Source organism: Mirounga angustirostris, unplaced genomic scaffold (assembly GCF_029215605.1).
Source record: "Mirounga angustirostris isolate CCGP_5_RB_7025 unplaced genomic scaffold, mMirAng1.0.hap1 SCAF_9, whole genome shotgun sequence".
Classification (NCBI taxonomy): domain Eukaryota; kingdom Metazoa; phylum Chordata; class Mammalia; order Carnivora; family Phocidae; genus Mirounga; species Mirounga angustirostris.
In genome coordinates, this window is record NW_026991717.1 from 109,603,109 (window position 1) to 109,619,194 (window position 16,086).

The 16,086-nt window shown below is 35.4% G+C and overlaps 1 protein-coding gene across 8 annotated transcripts in view; it reads left to right on the forward strand.

Moving 5' to 3' along the window:
• Positions 1-16,086, forward strand: part of FUT8 (fucosyltransferase 8) — a 315,924-nt gene that overhangs the window by 111,789 nt on the left and 188,049 nt on the right. Inside the window, exon 4 of one of the 8 annotated variants that reach the window (XM_064571175.1) lies at positions 7,542-7,645. The exons of the other annotated variants lie outside the window; for them this stretch is intronic. The gene's annotated coding sequence lies outside the window, so the exon portion shown is untranslated. The remainder of the gene's footprint in view (positions 1-7,541; positions 7,646-16,086) is intronic. 8 annotated transcript variants of the gene reach the window in all.

Consider the following 16,086-nt stretch of genomic DNA (forward strand, 5'->3'; position numbering starts at 1 on the left):
TAGCAAATTAAGAATGGAACTTTTAGAGCATTCTTTTCTATCTTTCACAAGTGTTCATCTTCATTCTCAATTGACAACCTCTTTTTGGGTCGATTAATCTTTTTTCTAGGAGCTTATATATGTGTGTGTGTGTGTGTGTGTGTGTGTGTGTGTGTTACTGTAGTCACTTTTCCCAATGCTTTTTGTGACCATCCACAAATTATTTCCTATGTATTTCACCCTAATTCCTCATTATCCTTGTAGGAAAAGTATTTGTCCAGCATTGTAGCTCTCCTCTGGCTGAAGAGCAAGATTATTAATAATTCTTTAAGATGTTACCCTTGTTCCTAATTTTGTAAGGGTTCACCATCTGTTCAATATATTAAGGGCTCAGGAATGTCTGTTGTACCTAATATATCACAGATGTGCAAATAATAATAATAAAGTTACATTTATGTGAAGTGAAGATACTGCTAATATGTTCCCTTAGGTTTGGTTATTCTGACATTCTTGTTACGTTTGGGGACTTCTTTGCAACATGCTTTCAAATTTCTTAAGGTGAATTCAGTATTTTCATCTTTTTTAACCAGCATGCCTTTGATTAAGTATGTTAAAACTCAGTTGAATAAAATTTAAGTCCATAATATAAAGAGTAATGAGCTGTTTTACAGTGTAATTTGGAAAAAAAATTAGCTGTATTTCTTGTTATAAGAACAGCAGACAGCACTATACAGTGGACTATGATTTTCTAAGTAAATTAATTTTGATAAAGGTTAATTCCACAATAGCAAATGCTGGGAATTGGCATCCAAATGTCAAATTTCACATACAAATTTTAGTTTTTTACTGCTTTTTTTTTCCTCCAGAGGAAGAATATGAAAACTTGAGTTTGTTTAGAAGGTATTATCATTCTATTTTAGGAATTAAGAAATAGGCTTTATTTTTCTGCAAATTGAGCAGCAAAGATACCAGTGAATTGCAGTTTTTACTGATAAATTTTTTAAAAAGCTCCTATGGAAATCTAATATTTAGGTCTTTATTTAGGAGCTGTTTTAGTTTGTAATAATTCAGGATCTAAATGATCCCTATAATTTTTGATTATCTGTTTTCATTGCTTCAGAAAGAAAGGATGGAGTGTATTGTTTAATAATTTGCATTTTGGTATTACTTATGGTGAACTCTATGATCAGTCGTATTTTAGGTAATTTATGTGCTGTTGAGACAAATTCAGATCTGTTTTCTCTCTCTCCTTAATAGCATAAGAGTGTTATATATCACTTTATCAATTAGTAAAATGTGAAGGTAAAAATTGAAAATGGAGATTTTTCAGTGGTTTTTGGTCTGGCATATAAGTTATCACTCTATCCTGACAGTAAGTAAGAAACTGAACAAACTGAAAAATATTTCAACTTTCTTAGATCTTTCATAGAGGTGAGGTCACAGGGCAAGCTACTATCCCCAAACTGGAGAGACAGACAGGCAAATACAGAGTATGACAACTTACTCTAGCAGAGCATAGGAGCAGAGACCTCTAAGGGAACACAGTACTGGGTAGGAAAAAACCTAAAATGTAATTAACTAATTGCCAGAGGCTCAATATGGACAAGTCTGAGGTAGAAACTCCAGGGAGGCCCGAGCATAGGAATCCCAAACTTTCATGGTTTTACTCCAGTTCTATCATATCTTCACAGTGAGTAGTAGAGAAAAATGCCCTGGTACTTCCTACAGGGAAAGGGGAAAGCAATAATTTTGAAATATGCCAAAGCATTCTGTTTTTCTTAAGATTTACCCTAAAGAAAAGTTATTTTATCAGTGTCTAACATATTAAGGTATTTTCAGAGTCTAACTGACCTGGAGGAAGGGGAATACCCAACTCGAGCCTGCTTTAGCCTTCCATGTAGGGGAAGATAAGTGTCCAGTTCCAGCCATCCTGTTCCTCCTCTAGCTGTCCTCTTCGACCTAAGGGGTGTGTGTGTGTGTGTGTGTGTGTGTGTGTGTGTGTGTGTGTGTGGCTGGGTGGCGGGGGTAGGTGCAGGAGGACTGAGAAGAACTTGTGAAGGTCATAACTTGGGGGGAGCACAGACTCACTAAAAGACTAAGACCTAATCATAGGACTATAGAACACTTCTCCTATCCCACATTACTAAATGCCTGTTTGCCACAGTTCCTTTTATCCAGTGCATCATGTCTGGCTTCCAACAAAAAAATTATAAGCCATGTTAAAAAGCAGAAAGCACAGTTTACAGAGACAGAGCAAGCATCAGAATCAGACTCAAACATAGCAGGGATATTGGAATGATCAGACCAAGAATTTAAAACAATTATGACTAATATGCCAAGGACTCTAATGAAGAAAATAGGCAACGTGAAAGAAAAGATGGATAATGTAAGTAGAAAGATGAAAATCTGAGAAAGAAAAAGAAATGCTAGAAATGAAACAATACTGTAATAGAAATGAAGAATGCCTTTGATGGGCTTATTAGAAGACCAAACATGGCTGAGGAAAGATTCTCTCTGAGCTTGAGGATATGTCAGTAGAATCTTCTAAAATTAAAAAGCAACAAGGGGCACCTGGGTGGCTCAGTTGGTTGAGTATCCAACTCTTGGTTTCAGCTCAGGTCGTGATCTTGGGGTCGTGGGATCAGGCCCTGTGTTGGGCTCTGTGCTCAGTGTGGAGTCTGCTTGAGGCTCTCTCTCTCTCTCTGCCCCTCCCCACCACTCTCTCTCGCTAAAATAAAAGAAGAATTAATACATATTCTTCTGAGCTGTTCCAAAAAATAGAAATGGAAGGAAAACTTCCAAATTCATTTTATGAGGCCAGCATTACCTTGATCAAAACCAGACAAAGACCCCATCAAAAAGGAGAACTTCAGATCAATATCCCTGATGAACATGGATGCAAAAATTCTCACCTAAATACTAGCCAATAGGATCCAACAGTATATTAAAAGATTATTCATCACGACCAACTGGGATTTATTCCTGAGCTGCAGGGTTGGTTCAACATCCACAAATGAATCAGTGTGATACAATATATTAATAAGAGAAAGAACAAGAACCATATGATCCTCTCAATAGTTGCAGAAAAAGCATTTGACAAAGTACAGCATCCTTTCTTGATTAAAACTCTTCACACTGTAGGGATAGAGGGCACATACCTCAATATCATAAAAGCCATCTGTGAAAAACCCACAGCGAATATCATTCTCAATGGGGAAAAACTGAGAGCTTTCCCCCTAAGGTCAGGAACACAGCAGGGATGTCCACTATCACCACTGCTATTCAACATGGTACTAGAAGTCTAGCCTCAGCAATCAGACAACAAAAGAAATAAAAGGCATCCGAATCAGCAAAGAAGAAGTCAAACTCTCACTCTTTGCAGATTATATGATACTTTATGTGGAAAACCCAAAAGACTCCACCCCAAAACTGCTAGAACTCATACAGGAATTCAGTAAAGTGGCAGGATATAAAATCAATGCACAGAAATCAGTTGCATTTCTATACAGCAACAACAAGACAGAAGAAAGAGAAATTAAGGAGTCGATCCCATTTACAGTTGCACCCAAAACCATAAGATACCTAGGAATAAATCTAACCAAAGAGGCAAAGGATCTGTACCCAGAGAACTATAAAATACTCATGAAAGAAATTGAGGAAGACACAAAGAAATGGAAGAACATTCTATGCTCATGGATTGGAAGAACAAATACTGTGAAAATGTCAGTGCTACCTAGAGCAATCTACACATTTAATGCAATCCTTATCAAAATACCATCAAGTCTTTTCAAAGAAATGGAACAAATAATCCTAAAATTTGTAGGGAACCAGAAAAGACCCCGAATAGCCAGAAGAATGTTGAAAAAGAAAAGCAAAGCTGGTGGCATCACAATTCTGGACTTCAAGCTCTATTACAAAGCTGTCATCATCAAGACAGTATGGTACTGGCACAAAAGCAGACACATAGATCAATGGAACAGAATAGAGAGCCCAGAAATGGACCCTCAACTCTGTGGTCTTCGACAAAGCAGGAAAGAATGTCCAATGGAACAAAGACAGTCTCTTCAACAAATGGTGTTGGGAAAATTGGACAGCCACGTGTAGAAGAATGAAACTGGACCATTTCCTTACACCACACACAAAAATAGACTCCAAGTGGTTGAAAGACCTAAATGTGAGACAGGAATCCTCAACCTCTTCGACCTCAGCTGCAGCGACTTCTTTGTAGAAACATCGCCAAAGGCAAGGGAAGCAAGGGCAAAAATGAACTATTGGGACTTCATCAAGATAAAAAGCTTTTGCACAGCAAAAGAAACAGTCAGCAAAACCAAAAGACAACCGACAGAATGGGAGAAGATATTTGCAAATGACATATCAGATGAAGGGTACTTATATCCAAAATCTATAAAGAACTTATCAAACTCAACATCTAAAGAACAAATAATCCAATCAAGAAATGGGCAGAAGACATGAACAGACATTTCTGCAAAGAAGACATCCAAATGGCCAACAGACACATGAAAAAGTGCTCAACATCGCTTGGCATCAGGGAAATCCAAATTAAAACCTCAATGAGATACCACCTCACACCAGTCAGAATGGCTAAAATTAACAAGTCAGGAAATGACAGATGTTGGCAAGGATGAGGAAAAAGGGGAACCCTCCTACACTGTTGGTGGAAATGCAAGCTGGTGCAGCCACTCTGGGAAACAGTATGGAGGTTCCTCAAAAAGTTGAAAATAGAATTACCCTATGACCCAGCAGTTGCACTACTGGGTATTTACCCCAAAGATACAAACGTAGTGATCCGAAGGGGCATGTGCACCCCAATGTTTATAGCAGCAATGTCCACAATAGCCAAACTATGGAAAGAGCCTAGATGTCCATCGACAGATGAATGGATAAAGAAGATGTGACACACACACACACACACACACACACACACACACACGCACAATGGAATATTATGCAGCCATCAAAAAATGAAATCTTTCCATTTGCAATGATGTGGATGGAACTAGAGGGTATTATGCTAAGCAAAATAAGTCAGTCAGAGAAAGACAAGTATCATATGATCTCACTGATATGAGGAATTTGAGAAACAAGACAGAGGATCATAGGGGAAGGGAGGGAAAAATGAAACAAGACTAAACCAGAGAGAGAGACAAACCATAAAAGAGACTCTTAATCTCAGGAAACGAACTGAGGATTGCTGGAGTGGAGGGGGGTGGGAGGGATGGTGTGGCTGGGTGATGGACATTGGGGAGGGTATGTGCTATGGTGAGCGCTGTGAATTGTGTAAGACTGATGAATCACAGACCTGTACCCCTGAAACAAATAATACATTATATGTTAATAAAATAATCAAATGCATATCTAGAACAAAATAAAATAAATGGATAAATTAAAAAAAAAAAGACTTAAAAAGCAAAGAGAAAAAAGCCTGAAAAAAATTAAAAAATAACCAAGGACTGTGGGACAATTTCAAAAGGTATAATATATGCATAATGGGAATTCTAGAAGGAGAGGAAGGAGAAAAAGGAAGAGGAAATATTTGAAGCAATAATGATGGCGTATTTCACCAAATTAATGTCAGGGTCCAAACCACAGATCCAGGAAGTTTGGAGAACACCAGGCAAGGTAAGTCCCCCAAACTTCACCTAGGCATATCATAATAAAATTGCAAAAAATCAAACAGGAAGTAATCTTGAAAGAAGCCAGAAGGGAAAAAACACCTTATCTATAGAGGAGCAAAGGTAAGAATTACATCTGACTTCTATTCAGAAATCATGCAAGCAAGAAAAGAGTGGAGTGGAATACTTAAAGTGTTGGGAGAAAAATTGAACAATCTAGAATTCTGTATCCTGCTAAATTATCCTTAAAAAAAGAAGGAAAATAAAGACTTTCTCAGATAACAAAAATGTAGAAAATTTTTGCTAGTGGGCTTGCCTTGTAAGACATATTAAAAGTTCTTCAGAGAAGGAAAATTGTACAGGCCAGAAACTTGGATCTACATTAAAAAAGGGAAGACCATTAGAGAAAGATTAGGTGAAGGGAAATAACTTTAAAATAACTTCTGAATAACTTTAAAATAACTTTTATTTTTCTTAATTGACTAACAGATAACATAATTTGTTTAAAATAATATCAACAATGTATTCAATGAGTGTATCTTAAATATAAGTGAAATGAGTGACAGCAATGATACAGGGGTTGGGAAGGAGGAATTAAGAATATTCTGTTATAAGGTACTTGTATTTCACTACCCATGAAGTGGACTTGGATTAGTTGTAAATGTATAATGTGAACTCCAGGGAAACAAAGTGAAAAAAGATGTATAATTGACATGCTAAGAAGGGAGAGAAAATGGAATCTCATAAAATCCTCAGTTAAAACCACAAAAGAAAAAGAGTGGAAGATATAAATAGGAACAAAGAACAAGGGTAATGAATAGAAAACAGTAACAAATAGGGTAGATATCAATCCAGGTATATCAGTAATTAGTTTACATGCCAGTGGTCTAAATATACTCAGTTAAAAGAGACCGTCAGAGTGGATCAAAGACTCAACTATATGTTGTCAACAGAAACCCACTTCAAATGTGAAGACACATACAGAATAAAAATAAAAGGTTGGAGAAGTGTATACCATACTAACACTAATCAAAAGAAAGCTGGAGTAGCTCTATTAACTTCGGACAGAGCAGGCTTCAGAGCAAGGAAAATCTTCAAGTGTAAACAGGAGCATTTTATAATGACAATGGGGTCAAATCTTTAGGAAGACATAATCCTTAAAGTATGTGCATCAAAATATGTGAGGCAGGATGTGAGGGTGATCTGGCTGCGACATCTGTCACCCCATTGATCGCCAGGGTTGATTCAGCTGATCTGGCTGGCTAGGCGGTGTCCCTTTCCTACCTCACCGCTCAATGTGCATCCCTCCCGAAGCTGCGTGCTCGGTCGAAGAGGACGACTTTCCCCGATAGAGGAGGACCATTCTTCCGTCAAGGGTATACGAGTAGCTGCGCTCCCCTGCTAGAACCTCCAAACAAGCTCTCAAAATATGTGAGGCAAAAACTGAGAGAATTGCAAAAAGAAAAATAGATGAATCCACGATTATAGTTGGGTATCTCAACATTCTTGTCTTAAAAATGGACAGATCTAGCAGGCAGAAAATCAGAACATACTTGAACTCAACGGCACCATCAGTCAACCAGACATAATTGACATTTGTAGATTACTTCATCCAACAACAGCAGAATACACATTCATCTCAAGAATGAAAATGGGGCGCTTGGGTGGCTTAGTAAGTTAAGTGTGTTCCTCTTGGTTTTGGCACAGGTCATGATCTCAGGGTCATGAGATCAAGACCCGTCTCAGGCTCTGTGCTCAGTGGGGAGATTGCTTGAGATTCTTTCCCCCTCCCGCTCCTTCCCCCTGTGCTCCTCCCCCTGTTTGTGCACACACTCACTCTCTTAAAATCTTAAAAAAAAAAAAATGAATGAAAATGGTATTATTCAGAAACTTCAGAGTTCATTTTAGACTTTAATTTGTTTCCTGTAGGATTTGCATCATAAACAAGATCAGAGAAAAGAAAGATGAGGACTCATTTTAAAAAATACAACAAATTATCACCTGCCTCCCCTCTACCTCTTACATATTCTAGGGTAAGAATTTTAGAACTTTGATTTTATTGTGATACTTATACATTTTTCTGGCCTCAAGTTTGGTATAATGAATGAGTGTATGTGAGTTATATACTTTTATAAATGAAACCTACCTGGCACTCTCTCATTCATTAGCTACTAAGAATATTTCATACAACTCTTTAGTCCTGTGTAGCAAAATTTGAAAATTACTCTGAAATATGAATCCTTCATGCCTTGGCCAGTATTTGATAATTATTGACCTTTGCTCCTGAATAATAGAGCTCTAGATGTCTGACTGCTTTATTAATTTTTGAGTAGATTTTGAGTAAGAACAGAGGCAGATGAAAAAGGACAGGTGAGATTTTGTAAAGGAAGAGAATATTCTAACTGGATTTCAGACGGTTTTATAGGCTAGCAGAAGACAGATACTTTGAGTGATACATTGCCGAACTTCCTTAAGGAGAGATGAAAATGATTTAGATTTGATTTTATGTTTGAAATGGTGGTGTTTCTTTCCCATTCTGAGACCAGCCTTTTCTCCCTGCTCTTGCTGTCCTGTAGAGCTATGCTAGTGGGGAGCAGGATCATAGGTTTACATTAGTGGAATGTAGGAGTATTGGGTAGAATGGGGAGTAGTATTTCACCTTCTTTCTCTAAACTTTAATTCTCTTTCTTTGTTGCTCAAAGTAGTGTTTCAAGAATTGGCACCTGGTTCAAGAGGGTCTGATTCTTAGCAAAACTATTCTAATGACAAAAGGCATTCAGTGTTTTCCTATTGGATTATTGGATTCATATTGGGTTGACATCTATTTGCATGCTAAATGCTGTATCATTGTTATCTTTTGTCTGCCTGGTAGACTCATGATAGTGACCTTACAGGGATTACCAGCAGAGATACCATTCTCTAAAGGAATTAGAAATCTTATTAAAATGGATTTGGTAAAATTTGTTCCCCTTTCTATAGAAAAACAAAGAAATAAAACTGAAAACAGGGGTGCCTGGTGGCTTAGTTGGTTAAGCATCTGACTCTTGGTTTTGGTTCAGGTCATGATCTCAGGGTCGTGAGATTGAGCCCTGTGCTGGGCATGGAGCCTGCTTGAGATTCTCTCCCTTTGCCCCTCCCCACCACACACTCTCTCTCTTAAAAAAACAAAACAAAACAAAAAAACCCTGAAAACAAAAATAAAACGACACATCAAATAAACTTCCCTCCTTGGATCACAATCATGGTTTGAGGACAGATCTATCAATGTATAATTCCAGGGTTTCTGTCCTGTCTTAGCTGCCTTTTTCTGTACAAACCTTGATCAAGTCAAATCACTTCTTACCTCAGTTACTTCATCTTCAAAATGGAGATTGTGCCTATCTTATAAAGCAGTTGTAAGAATTAAATGACAAAATATGTGCCAAGTGCCTGGGTCATGTCTGACACAGAACAAGTGTTACTTCTCTTCTTCCTTTTGGCATCAAGATTATCTGGGTTCCACCTCTTGAATTCACTAGTTACTGATTGTGAGATCAAATTATTTTGTTTTTCTGAGCCTCATTTTCCTTTAACATGAGATCATTAACACCCATTTTATAAAGTTGTGGTTGGAATTCAGTTCCTAGTGTAGTCTTAAGAAATTTTTGTTGAATCTGAATGTGAATGTTAAGGTGCTAAAAACTTACATAAATATGTGAGTTTTGCTGGATAGATCTTTTGGACACAGATCCACAATATATTTTTAGGAATATATACTAAAAAGAACATAATAAGGAAAAACACATCTCTAGTTTTTGGTTTTTTTGTTTTTGTTTTAATGGGAGGACTCTACAATAGTTTACTTAATTTTTGCTTAATGTAATTTATTGGGAAAGTAGGGAAATTATGGATCAAAGGATTTATTGTCACTTGAAATAGCTACTTCTAGAAGGAATATGCATAGGGTACTAAGGAAGTCAAACACTTGAATATACCTCTTTGCTTTTATTCTTTTTATCTTAGGTAACTTCATTTTTTTTTTTTTTTACATATTTTTTTTTATTCTTATGTTAATCCCCATACATTACAACATTAGTTTTAGATGAAGTGTTCCATGATTCATTGTTTGTGCACAACACCCAGTGCTCCATGCAGAATGTGCCCTCCTCAATACCCACCACCAGGCTAACCCATCCTCCCACCCCCCTCCCCTCTAGAACCCTGTTTGTTTTTCAGAGTCCATCGTCTCTCATGGTTCGTCTACCCCTCCGATTTCCCCCGCTTCATTCTCCCCTTCCTGCTATCTTCTTCTTCTTCTTCTTTTTTTTTTTTCTTAACATATATTGCATTATTTGTTTCAGAGGTTAGGTAACTTCATTTTAAGTGAGATTTCATTATACAATAATAGTTTTGTGGGCAGATCTTGGAAAATTAATCAGTACTGAAAACTTCCTAGTTTGGTAATTACCAGAGAAATAATTAATTAACCAATATTAAAATTTAGTTGGTAAATTAAGGTCGAGTCTCATAAATGAATCATGTTAAATGAGTTACAAATTATATCAGTATTGTTGAATTTAACTGTATTAAATCAATATAATTTCTTTGACATCATAGAATAGAAATTGAGGTATGTGTGGTATATTGTATTGAACTAGGGAGTTTATATTTTTTTTTTTAAGATTTATTTATTTATTTATTAGAGAGAGAGACCATGAGAGAGGGGAAGGGCAGAGGGAGAAGCAGACTCCCCGCCGAGCAAGGAGCCCAATGTGGGACTCGATCCCGGGACTCCAGGATCATGACCTGAGCCGAAGGCAGTCGCTTAACCAACTGAGCCACCCAGGCACCCGGGAGTTTGTATTTTTAAGAATGTTATATAGTTTCATGAATTTCAGTTAGATTTGTTTGAATGTGAATCATTTTTATAATTAGCAAAAATATTGCCTTTGTGTCTTGTAGCAGTTGTGTTAGCTTTTGTATATGTTGAGATGAATGTAAATTTTAACTTATTTTCTTAAGCATTTCCCAAAGGTTAGGAAATAATTTACCATACAGAATGTTAATCACTTTCAAGAATTCCCAGTTTATCATTTATTTGACATGCTATATTTCTTATTAGATTGTTTGTTAACTGCCTTGAAAATGTTAAAGAAAGTAGGGAATAGTCTTTGCATGTCTAGTTTTTACCTGCAAGGAAAAAGAAAAAAGAAAATAGAATCAAAACTGAATTGCAAAAACATTTAAGTGCAGACAAGCTTCTGCTGAGAAAGTGGAGATGAAATTATGTGTGAATGTTAAAACATATGGATATGTTGATTATCACTGTGTTTAAGTATTTTTGTTGTAAGGCAAAGGATTTGCAAAGTTAGAATAAATGCATGCATTATTGGTATTGCTGAAGTCAAAATAACTTTGTTTCTTCAAGGTTTTTTTGTTTTGTTTTGTTTTTACTTGTTTTTTAAGAAACCAGATACGTATAGAACTGGATGTTTATTTTTTAACTCCTTTTTTTCTTAATAATTTAATGTTAAGAGCTATTAGAATTCTGTGATTGTACATTTATGAAATATTATTTGGGCAAGTCATTCATAAAGTAATATAATATTTTGTCCTTTTTATTGTGGTAAAGTATATATAAAATAATAATTACCATTTAACCATTTTAAGTATGTAAATAGGTGTATATACTTACTTACACTGTAATTCAGTGTAAGTACATTTACATTGTTGTACAGCCATCACCACTATCTCCAGAACTTTTTCAGCATCCCAAACTACTGCACTCATGAAACATTAACTCCACATTCCTTCTTACTTCCAGCCCCTGTAACCATTGTTTTATTTTGTCTTTATGAATTTGACTATTCTAGGTTCTTCTTATGAGTTGAATCATATTTGTTCTTATGTGACTGTCTTCTTTCACTTAATGTAGTGTCTTTAGGGTTCATCCATGTTATACCATGTATCAGAATTTCATTCTTTTTAAGAATGAGTAATATTTTATTTTATGGATGTGCCACATTTTGTTTATCCATTCATCTGTCAGTGGACATTTGGGTTGTTGTGAATAATGCCGCTATGAACATTGGTGTGTAAGTTATCTGTTCAAGTGTGGTAATATGTTTTTCTAGATATTTTTTTTTTTTAAAGATTTTATTTATTTATTTGAGACAGAGAGAATGAGAGACAGAGAGCATGAGAGGGAGGAGGGTCAGAGGGAGAAGCAGACTCCCTGCTGAGCAGGGAGCCCGATGCGGGACTCAATTCCGGGACTCCAGGATCATGACCTGAGCCGAAGGCAGTCGCTTAACCAACTGAGCCACCCAGGCGCCCTGTTTTTCTAGATATTTTAATATTGAAAAATTTTTGTGGTAATGAAATTCTATTTAAATGGACTAGATAAATATCTATATTTTCAGCGATATCAGTGAGTATTAAATACCTGGTGTGTATTCTAAGTAGTGGGGATATAAGGAGCCATAAAATCATGATATACTGTTTTGAACTTAGAATCTAATAATAATAGGGTGTGTTTATAAAAATACACTGGTGGGTAGCATATGCTTTTGTTGAAGAGGTATTCACAATCTAATACAAACCAGCATCCTCTTTCACTAAATTTTTGCATGTTGTCCTCACCAGTTAGGAGGCAAAATACTTGATCATAATCAACTTGGATATTCCATTCAAGCATATGTATTTAACATATGCATTTAACATTCAAGCATAAATTCTAGAGAGATCATACTAAAATGGAAGTCGGATCATGACATTCCTCTAAACAGTTTTCTCTAATGAAAACATTCTTAGAGTGATTTAACATTTCTTTTCCCAGACTTACACCTTAACTTTTATCACATCTCTTATCCCTGGGTGAGCTGGGTAATTCTTTGTTGTTGATACATTTCTTATGTAGGTAAACTGGCTTAAGTGTACATGAGTAAAAGGCAGAAGGTTGAGCTTCATATGTCTCAATGTTCTTCCCAGATTCGTGATTCTAATTTAATCTCTACAGTACCTGTATTTTCCAAATGAGAGAAAACAGAATAGGCATGTATAACCTCTAAATAAGGTTTCTCAACAGATCTATGGTAATTTTAAAAGCTAAAATTTGATCAGAATATAAACATTTTGTTATGTTTTGGTATTTCAGTGGTCTTTTTCTCTCAAAGTATTTTTCCTGGAAAAGCAATATAAATCTTTTATGAATTCAATAATAATTTTGCCGTTTAATTGGATTTTTAAGGTTTCTCTGTGTGCCAGTTGGACCTTTTGGAGAGTGTTACTACTCTTTTTCCATTGAAATGTTAGACCAAAGGAAAACATACAGCTAGCTGTTAGATTCACATTTCCTATGGATGATGTTTTGAGCTCAAAAGGAACTTTGAACATTTTAAACGCAACTGAGCAGAGGTTCCAAAAGGCAATGCTGTAGTACTGTTTTTGTCTCCATATTCATCTACTTGACTCCCAGTAGTGAGCCTGAATTGTGAGTGATAAAGACACTTACAGGCTCATTATGCTGCAGAGTGGGGAAAAAAAAAAAAAGAAAACCGAACTAATTTCGGAGTCAATGCTTAAAAAAGTGAAGGGATGAATGAACAAGCATAATCATCCATTCATTCAACACATATATGATACTCCACTATGTACCAAACAATCCACTAAACACAGGAAATAAAGCAGTGACTAAAATAGAATCAGTCCCTACACTGTTGGAACTTGGATTGCCTAGAACAATGAGTGGAACATAATAAGCACTTAAAAATATTTGAATAAATGAGTTCTGTTTTGTGGAGAAGGTATTGGTGTAAGAGGCATTGTAGTGAAGAAGTGTGGAGTGTCCTGATCATTGTATTATAGATAGTTCATTTAAAAAAATGAAAAAATGAAAAACCCAAATATCTATTAATACGGAAAATGGTTAAGTAAGTTATGGTAATACATTGAGTGTAATATACAATGGGGCCTTTAAAAATAATGACATGCGAAGATATATACTGGCTGACATGAAAGGTGTTGTTTACCTAGTGAATTAAGCAAAGTAGGCTATAGAATAGGATGTATGCAATGAGCCCTTTAATGTAAGACGGTTTATCTTTAAGTAAAATGTCTTGAGAGATGGTGCAGAAATGGTAACCCATGAATTATTCTTTCAGAAGATAAATTTCCTATGATCTTGTCTTTATTCTTTATGCATTTCTGCGATTCTTTTGTTTTACAACGACCATGTGCCATTATTTAAAAATAATTAAGCTAATTTAAAATGTTTTCAGATAAATTGATTTTTAAACTTAGTATCTGTATCAGTAGACATTGTTACTAGTTGATGGTCCATTGTCCTGTAAATGTTCTTTCTTCTGGAAGAAAGTTAACCAGAGGGAAATACTTACCTTTAACATTTAATATTTATCTTTAATATTCACAGGACATATTTTTCAAATGAATGGTAATATTTTTAAATGTGTGTAATAGTAGGAAACTTTTATAGTAATTTTAATTTTTATAGATACTTTGAGGAATGTCCACATAATTAAAAGATGGACAACTGAGACCATTCTTTAGCTTTTTTCTGTGTTTGAAAACTTAATTTGGGGGGTGCCTGGGTGGCTCAGTTGTTAAGCGTCTGCCTTTGGCTCAGGTCAGCCCGCATCGGGCTCCCTGCTTGGTGGGAAGCCTGCTTCTCCCTCTCCCACTCTCCCTGCTTGTATTCCCTCTCTCACTGTCTCTCTGTCAAATAAATAAAATCTTAAAAAAAAAACTTAATATGGATGTAGATATTAATAGATATTAGATTGAACTGTATTTTTTATCTGAAGATTTGTTTTTGTTTTCTTCTTTGCTTAGTATGATTACTGATTTTTTTTTTTTTTTTTTAGATTTATTTATTTGAGATAGAATGAGCAAGAGAGCATGAGTGGGCCTTGAGGGAAAGGGAGAGGGAGAAGCAGGCTCCCCACTGAGCAGGGAGTCCAAAGCGGGGCTTGATTTCAGGACCCTGGGATTCTGACCTGAGCCAACGGCAGACGCTTAACCGACTGAGCCACCCAGGCTCCCCTACCCCTAATTTTCTTAATTAGGGGAGAGAATACATGTGTTTTGGGAGTCCTGGTTATAGTTGGTTAATATTCTTATGTTTTCACAGTATAGTAGGGCAGATCATATTAAATTATTTCTTCATGAGTGTTTTCTTCCAAATTCCTTGTAATAAGTTGTGTTTTTATCAGGACAAATTAGAGGACTCATGAAAAATTCCATTGTACACATAGATTATTCATAACAAACTCATTTTATTAGAAATAGTATAGCAGCTTCACTTCAGATCATATTGACTGATTATTGGAGTTTCAGATAGATGATTGAATTTGAAAACTGTGTCTCAAGGTCTGTTTATCTTTTTAAATGATTTTAAAATGATTATTGTTAAATACTTGTTTAAATGATAGGTTAACATTGCTTAGGTATAAATAAAAATATCATTCTTCAAAACAAGAGTTTTTTCAGGCCACATAGTCCTTTGGACTGTGATACACCAAATTTGAGACAATTTTTTTTTTCTAGATATTTGGCTATAAGTGCCATAATTGTATAAAATCTTCACACACTGAGCATATGAAGCAAAGAAATCAAGCTATAAACCTTAGAAGGTGATTTTAGGTCCTGTTCTCTCTCTCTCTTTAGTTTTAGTTTTTCATTTCTGAAAAATAAGATGCTTATTCTAGTTCAATGAGTATGATAATATCATCTCATATTGTCTTCATTTTTTAAGATGAGATAGTTGATTGAGTGGAGAATAAATCATTTTGTTAAATGTTGACTCCCTTCTAGAATAAAAATGGGAAACTCTTTATCAGTAAATCATTGTTATATATACTTTAAATGTTTAAAAATATAAGAAAGGAATTATAGAAAAACTGAAAATGCTTAAATTAATACCATATACATGAATGATAGATAGCATTTATAATTGGTATTTTAATTATTACATGATATGTATATAAGTAATAACATTGTGATTGTTAGTCTAAAGAAATTAATGGTTTCTTCTTTTATACACTGTCACTATACTTGGACTTTCCTTCATTGCACTCATTTATTCATTAGTCAACAATATTCATTGTCTGCTATAGGCACTGTTCTAGACTTTGAGTGATACTAATCAATAATATAGACAGAAACTATTGATCTCCTGGAGCTTTTATTCTAGTGGGAATACAGATACTAAACAAGTAAGTATGTTTGATGGTAATAAGTATTCTAGAGAAAAGTAAGTACATCAGGGAAGGTAATAGGGAATGTTGGAGTGGGAAGTATACCATTTTTATATAGAATGGTCAGGGCAGGTTTTATTGAGAAGGTGACAGTTGAGTGATGATGACCTGAATTTGATGAGGAAACAACTATGGTGGGTATTTGGACAAGTGTGTTTCAGATAACAAGTTCAAAATCCTTGTATTGGGGGTAGGCTCATAATATTTTAGAAAACTAAGAA